Source organism: Pinus tabuliformis, chromosome 1_1, assembly GCF_031772625.1.
Source record: "Pinus tabuliformis cultivar Carrire ecotype Pingquan chromosome 1_1, CPIR1, whole genome shotgun sequence".
NCBI lineage: Eukaryota > Viridiplantae > Streptophyta > Pinopsida > Pinales > Pinaceae > Pinus > Pinus tabuliformis.
The window spans coordinates 525,198,929-525,207,618 of record NC_142297.1 but is presented as its reverse complement, the minus strand read 5'-3'; positions in this window follow the sequence as shown (position 1 = coordinate 525,207,618).

Sequence of the window (8,690 nt, the reverse complement as noted above, 5' to 3'; positions counted from 1 at the left end):
TATCTTGTTTGGAGGTTGAAGAATCTTCACCTCTACCTTTCTTAAATTCTCTATACATTTCTTCTACCATGGCTCTCATGGTCATGAAACTGTCCATGAACTGGGAGTCTGATTCCAAGGGAATTTCTTTTGCCATTTTCCTCCTAGGATAGACTCTTCCAATTTCTGGGTTAGCTTCAACCAACTCTCCTTCTCCTAATTTGAGCTTTGTCCTAGTTAGCATTCAACAAAAAAATCCAACACAAGCTTGTCTAACCTTAGCAACCTAAAGCTCTGATACCACTTGATCCCTAATTGATCTAAGACAAACAATAAGGTATTACATACTCATGTATAGGCAATGAAGAAGTTAAGGAAAACATAATAAGAAACACATATAAACACAACAAGTTTAATAAGGAGTTCACCCAATACTCCTGGGCTACGTCTCCTGGTCTAGCCTTCAGTGGTGGCCTCCCTATTATGTTTTTAAAGTAGAGTTTTTACAATAGTGAGCTCAATTTGAGTCTCACACAATAGGTATAAATCAATAAGACTGTACTTGGATCCCCCAAGTCTCTGGAGTATACAGACTCTCCTCACTGACTCTTGACCTCTATTGGTCACGGTAGTATGAGCCCAATCTAACACTCAATACATGACAGGCGTATACATAGGAGTTCGCTTGAACCTCTCAAGTATTCTCTAGAATACACAGACTCTCTGACCCTCTCTGTCTCTATCCTAATCCTGGCTCGATGTTGCCTTTGCTTATGTAGGTCAGCTCAGCTTCTTCTCTCTACTTTTGGCTTACTGCCTACTGCTTACTGCTCTGCTCTGCTCTGCTCTATATCAGTTTGTGGCTTTAAAGCCAATCTGCTTCCTGGCTGTTCATTTCTGCTTCTCATATTTCTGGTTCCCCTGCCTCTGTCCATTTGAATCCCTCTGTCCTGTGTAATCAGTCACTGTATAATGCCTCACAGGGAGGTGGCCACCTATTTCATAATGGATGAGTGTCAGTTCTCTTGGAAATGTTTGAAACGGTCGTTTTTTCTATCAACTGCAAGAATTCCCGTGAAACACGACCTTCTGCCAACGCATCATCCATATCAGAATTCAAATCCTATGTGATCTTTCTTTATAATCTTGTCAAATCCGATAATCCATCGAAATATGTCTCTGCCGTTAATCTAGGGGCCCTATATCCTACGGTTGTCATTCATATCGGGCGGTTGAGTAGCATGATGTTTACCCATCCGATGTGAGCGGTTCTCTCTCTCTTCCCCGATACATGTGGCAATCACTGTGTGGCATCAAGTGGAACTCGATCGAAACTGCTTACCACTAAAAGCCCATCTGATATCCTGCCGGTTTTATGGAATCCCGCTCTGACAGAACCGAGACAATATTTTCTACGTTTTATAATTATTTCGGGTCCAGGTGCTCGGGGCTTCTCTTCACTGAGAAGTTTTCCCTACGATATGCGATTAGTGACTTGTCGCTAATCACATATCGAAAACTACCTCCGCTGCTTAAATTTGTCCCTGCATTTGCTAGTTGGTGTCAGCGTGCGTTACCATGGTCCGCCGCTCTACGTGCTTAGATCAACAGCCCTTGTTGATCCGCATTGATCGCCATTGCAACTGTCTGAGGATTCCCTTCGATAGCTTGCTATTTATAAGACTTTGAATCTTTGCGTGATTTTTAAAGAGTTCATGAAAACTTAGGCGGTGTTCTAGGATCCATTTTGGATCAATCACATTCCACAATAAAGGTTTTTGTGAAGTTTGGCGTAGCTAAGACCGGTGCTTAGTGATGAGCCCTATAAATGGGTAATTATATGGGCTCATCTAGACTCCTAAATCAGCTTAATCCACCATTCTCATTAGTTTATTGCATGTTTTCTATTATATTTATGCTAATAGAGTGAATTAGGTTAGTCATTGTGCCATGAAGTCTAATGTGTGAATTATGCAAAGTTTTGGTCAATTTTGAGACAAAGTGAAAGGTTTAATGAGCATTTGGCAGCCAATATTCGAGGAAAATAAGGGAGAGGATTTGTAGGAGGGTGTCCCCCTCATTTATGACCCCCTACCTTGAATCCTCCTTTAGAAAGCTCGGAGCACAGGCAACCACATCAATGCATCAAAGGGACAGTCAAGCAAGTGAAGAAGAACTGTTGCCTATCTATAGTCTTGGGAGCCAAGCCTCCTTGATTTTAGGAGAGTTGTTGGAGGCTCCAGTTGTATAAATAGAAGGGCTTAGGTGCTTAGTAGTTGAGTTGTATGTTAGTCAAATTTTTTCACTTTTGTTGCAACTCTTGCTCAGCTCATTTCGAGCTTACTTTTGTGAACATTTTGATGTAATGTGACTATTATTTTGATAATGGAGATGAAATATTTTCTAAGCCAACACTGATTTCTTCCAGGGGGTGTTTCCGAGAAAACTAGTGTCTTTTCGATTTGCCAGTCCCACTAAGATTGGTAGCTATCTTAGAAACAAACAATCAAAGGAATTTGCGATTTCCTTTATGTATGATAGATAAGAGAGAAGAAAAAGGGGACCAACCTGGATCTTCCGCTTGACTCCTTGCTTGATTCCTCTCTCCCTTGATAGAGCTTGAAACTCATCTCCTACTTGTCCCACTTTAAAGAATACTTGTAGAGAAAAAGTAACAGAACACCATCAAAGCATCTCGATCTATAATATCATAAACAATGCAGAATCAGAAATACATTGAACATACAATTTCATTCACAAATACACGATTGTATGGAGGAAAACTCAAAGAACTTTATTAAAATAGAAGGGAGAATTACAACCCAACAGTCTGATCCAACATCATCCTCCCAGCATCAAATCCCTCTTCACCTCATGAAAAGCAAGATCACCCAACAATACAATGTCTCTTCTCAAAGATAAACCAACAGCACTTCCTTACAAATTACAAAATTCCAGCCTCTATATCTCTCAGATGAGGGATCCATTTATAGATGTCTTGCAAGGGTGTGATTTAGCTCTGGGTATTTGATTAGTGTCATTCCACTCATAGTTCTTGTTTCCACTTGGAGATTTCATTGATCTCTTACTCATCCCTGGACAAATTTGGAGAGGCAAGTGTCATAGGAGAAGTTTCTAGAAGATTCCATGAGCATCCACTTAGCAAACTGTCTCAGCCATTTATCTATTCTCACTCGTCGCACCCCATAGAAGGCCTATTCAGTATGCATTGCACCTGGCTAGTGTAGCAACCAGTATGCAACACACCTTGACAATGGAGCAGTCAGTATGGTCCAGTTTTGGACAGTTCTGAGTGGTTTTTCAGGTGGAACTTCTGGGGAATGATGTAATCAATTGACTATGATCCTTTAGGGTACGAAATAACACTTTTAGGGGTTATAGAGCCCTTGTTTTATTGACATATAAGATTGGGGTTGCAGTGCCCAAATATGTCTATAACAGTTGCCCCCTTTTGATGTCGTGTGAAATGCTTTATCATGAGGATCCAAGTTATTCGAACTGAAAGGTGACCTGTATAAGATACAATACAATACATCATCATCATCATATTATTTTCATGATCTAGATGAGGCAAGCATTCCCATGCTCAGTTTATAAATTCATTTTCATGTACATAGGACAAATAATTGTCTACTGTTGCAGACTGGTGATTCTTTGTATGTAGAGTCATCATCCCTTAGCTTGGATGATAATCTGTGCAGCTTCTGTGTACATTTGATATCTTTATATTCTTGAATATATTGTAGCCCGGATGGATGAAACTAGATCCGGGGTCTTCAAACTCATTCAATCTTCGCCCGATGTACAAGTCGATCCATGTGAAAAGATGTTCTGAGGTCGAACATGGAAAGACATCGCCTGATTATCAGCCAATGATGTAAGGTGTTAACAGGCCCGAGAGGAATCACCGATAATGATAATGACCCTCAAGGTACTACAGTACAATTCACATGGTGTGAATATATGAGTCGATGTCGAACACCACGCAAAATCTTTCGGTCGAATGCCATTGATGCAAACCTATTGCCGGAAGTGAGAAACTTGCCATTGATGCATGCAAGCTTCAAAGCACTGAAAGGGTTGTTTCTAATTCAACTTCTTAGATAATGAGCTGATGTCGAAAGAAGTGACCCATCATAGGAGGGCTTTGATGTATCCCACATCTAAGACACGAAACGAAGCAAATGATTTTTTGGAGGTGAAAACGATCTGATGATACAAGGCTCAGGAATGGCGGTCATGAAAAATGGAGGGTGAAGGTATTACAGTGGATGAGGCGTTAGCTAGATGGTACATTCTCTGAATGACTTCTCTTGAACATATCAGCGACACTGAGATGGATTGGTAGAGTTAACCCCAAAAGATGGATGGTTCAGAGGACCAATGGTGATATGACCAGTGAACAGAATAAACCAACCCGACTCAATCACGGTGATGGAGTGAAAGTATCATGTTCAAAAGTGACCTGCTACCAATAAAATTCTTCAATTTTTCTTGCCTTTTTCCCCAGTCGTTGCTGACCAATACCTCTTTATTTTTTTCAAGCTTGAGGAGGATAACATATGCTTGTTCTATAATTTTCCCTTCGGGCAAACCTGTCGCTATGTTTTAGTGATCCTAGCAACAGTGAAACTCGTTCTTGTCTGGATGAACAAGTTTTTTGCTATTGTTTTAACGAGTTTAACGACAAAGACAACTCGGTCCTTTTCATGTTCAGAGAGTTTGAAAAGGGACAAAAAGGAAACTCCAATAGTTCTTTTTCGTATCATAATCCCTTGAGTCCGAAAAATATTAAAATAATACAAAAGGGATGGCTTTTCCTATCACTTTAGCGAGCCAAAAAAGACAAGCGCTCGATCTTTTTGTGGGATAATCCCTCAGGTCGAAAAAGATTAAAATACAGGAGGGATGGAACTTCCAATCACTTTAACGAGCTGGAGAGGCCAATTTCTCGAAAATATTTTCACATTTAATGAGTCTGAAAAGAGTTTAAAGTTGACTCATTTTTGAGGAAAGAGTCGCATTTAGGGTAGCAAACGAGTTCCGGGTAATCTTGGAACTAGTTCTGGGTAATCTTGGAACTTCTCAAAACATGGTGGTATGAGGAGGTTGGCTAACAGGACCACTCATTGTAGTTGTTCCTCAAAATGGTAAACAATCAAGTGGAAGTGTATGATCGGCCAAACGGATGGAGGTGATGGAAGGAACACAACCAAGGTTCGAAAGGCAGATAGAATGGCAATCACAAAGGTTATTTACCGAAGGTGGGTTCATTTTTTAACAAGCTTGAACTCTGGGGGAACATATGCTCAGTGGTAGGTTTATTTTTTAATGAGCTTGAACCTTGCGGAAACATTGCTCATGATATTGGTCAAAGATGCCTCTCATTGGTAGGTTCATTTTTTAGTGAGCTTGAACTCTATGATAACATATGCTTAGATGCCTTCTTATGTAGGCTAGAAATGACCAAAATACAAAGCTAAAAACACTAAAAGGCTAAGGAACTACTAAGGTTAGGTAGGATAGTTTTGTCTTCCATCTAGACAAAACACTTCCTTTGCTTCGTCCACAGTGCAGACAAAGGTGAATGGTGGATCAGACCAATCACCTAACCTAAGAAGTTGAAACTAAAAAGTTAAAAAAATCTAAAAAGCTAAGAAATGAAATTGGTCATTTTTCACTTTCATAAAAAGGTTTGCATGCCCCTAGGAATCAAGAAAAGGAGAGTCTCCAGTAACCATATGGAAATCACTGTGGTTAAGCAGGATTATTTTGTCTGAAAAGTAGATAAAACATTTCCTTGGCTTTGTCTATGGCACAGACAAAGGTGAATGGTGTGGGTCGGCACTTCCAATCACTTAACTTACAAGGAAATTCATATGGTAGGATGGTTTCATCTACAACATAGACAAAACACTTCCTTGGCTTCATCTATAGTGTAGACAAAAGTGAATGTTGTGGGTTGGCACTTCCAATCACAAAACCTACAAGGAAACCTATTTTTTCAGGTGGGTTCGTCTACCGAAGCAAATCAGGGTGCATGCCGTTACATTCACCGGACTACTCGCCGCAATCAGGTGGATGGAATGAACGTTGAAGAGACACTCTTAATGCAAAGAGACCATTTAGGGATGATGTTTGACTTGGAGCTATGTTTGAACCGGGAAATGAAAGCTGGTCGATAAGCTGGACCATTTTGCCTTCATGCGGGAAACACATCACTCGAAGGAGTGTGGAAACAATAGCCTCCATGTTATAAACATAGTCACTTCCAAGGAGTAGATTGTATTCTAATGGTCCCTAGACTACCATCACATTCAAGTGAACATTTTTCCTTTTCAAAGTTATTGTCAATTTCGAAAGGATCCCTAAAAGTCGACTAGTTCCTTTGTTAAAGCCTGATAAATTTTGTGTCACAGGCATAAGCGATGGTGAACCAAGTGCTTTCCAAGAAGTTGAGGAAAGGATACTCACTGAAGCCCCTTCATCTATGATAGTGCCAGACACGATCATTTTGTAAACTTGTACTATGATTTGGAATGGTACATTATATGGAAGGCGAGGTCTTTCTAGTTGATTCCAATCGAAGGAAACAACTAGACTGCTTGGAGGGGGTACCGGATAAACGACTGGATGAACCCCTTGAATTGGGGAATTTTCCTCCTGTTGTAAAGGAATGGGCGGATTTCCCCCAAGTTCATCAGACTCTGTATTAACAAAAAGAATTTGAACGGTATTGTTCTCATTCTCTTTGGAAATTGTATCATCTGAAGGTGGACCTTCTGAAGGCAAGACTGAGTCGGTTGCCATCTCGAACTACTGACTTTAGTCTAGTATGGACTCAGAAGGTTCACTCTCAATGATAGGCATTTCAATCGACAATTGAGTTACGTCGGTCAAATTTTCAACTAGTGAAGGGCTTGGTGAGAGTTTCTTGTATCCAGGTGGAAATTGCTGCAGTGAAGCAGGATGGTTATGCAAGATTCCCTTGGCCTCATCTAGAAAAGGACAACGAGGAAGGCGATGGTCTCCTTCACATAATTGATGTGAAATTTTGACCTTTCCTTTCTGTCTAGGAATTTCATTTTCACTAGTTGATGGTGTGCTTTCAACATGATCACTAGAGGTTGATGACACCGGATGGTGCGAACGGGGAGACCATTCTCTCAAGATCCATGGAATGCAAGGACAATCTCAATGAAAGTGGTTTCCTTTGCAACTTAGACAAGGATATTTAGGAGACTTAATGTGTGGATTTTCACCAGATGATTCATTACTGCCCCCTTGCTTAATTGACTTCTTCTTCTTCTTCTTCTCCTTCCCTTTCTTCTTCTTCTCAGCCACTTGGTTACTAGTATCACTATTTTCACCAAGCAAAGAGGAAGAAGGGGAGGGAGAAACAAACGAAGTAAAAGGTGAAGGGTCACTTTCGGTATCAACTGGTTGTTGATTTGATTACTGAGGAATTACGGTATTTTGAGCGACAGAGGTTGAGAATAGCCATATTGGCAGAGCAATTGTGATTCCCAGAAGGGACAATGCAGCCATATATGGAGCACCAGTATTTCCCCAAGAAGAAAATGGACTAGGATTCCCCTCAGGAGGGATTTCTTGATTGGTGGACTCCATTACCTCAACCTAAGATCAACGAAGGAATAGGGATCTTATTCCGAATTAAATAAATTTTAATGACACTTTGACACAACTATGCTTTTTCAATTTTTAAGAGTCAAGAAAAAGCTAAAGATGACTCTAGTCCCCTTCAATTTTTAATGAGCCTGAAGTGACAAGTGCTCAGATGGACCTTTTCTTTTAAGGAGTCAAAAAGGAACGAAAGTGACTACTCTGGAAATCTAGACAGAGGGATTACCAAACCAATCACAAAACTGCAATATACACCTTGGTGGTAAATTAAAGAGAAATTACCAAGAACTTATGTACAGCAGTCAATCTTCCCGAATGTTGTGTTCAGTGCATTGCGATCAATAGGGTGGCAAACACAGCTTCCTATGGATAAAGGATATCAGCCTATTATGGTCTCCCAATATATACTCAACGGTACGGGGAGCACAAGTCTGTGCTAGAACTTGTCGTATCAAAGAGGAGGAATCACCCAAACTTCGATGAAACGATAGTTACTGGATTTTACGACGCCAGAACACGTCTCTAGCCTAGACTTCTAGATGTGTTGCATTAGGTTCCAAAGCATTGTTAAGTTCATTGAGATTTATTTTAGAGTTGATCTTGTTTATAATTTTGTCTTTCAAGGTTCACCACGTGATGTAGATGTAAAATTCCTAAATATGCAATCTAAAATGATAAGCAATCGTTGTTTTTTTTAGCAATGAAAATCCTAGCTACTAAGGAAAGAAGATTACGATTCTTTCACCAAAGAGCAAAGAGCACACACTAAATGCACTTTTCCTAAATCATCTTTTGCACATAGTCCAAATTCAAATGAAAATGCATGTATTTGTCTTTTGTTCCCTTTAATGTGAAGAATGCCAAAAAAGGAAAACTAAGTATAGATCTAAACTATTTTCTTCAAAGTGACATTTCAACAATTTCTTTTCAAAATGAAAGGAAGACTAAACGACACTTTTCAATTTCGAATAGAAAACTATTTTTGACACTTCAAATATTAACAATTCAAATAAAATACAATTACAAAAGTACAATCGACTATCTAG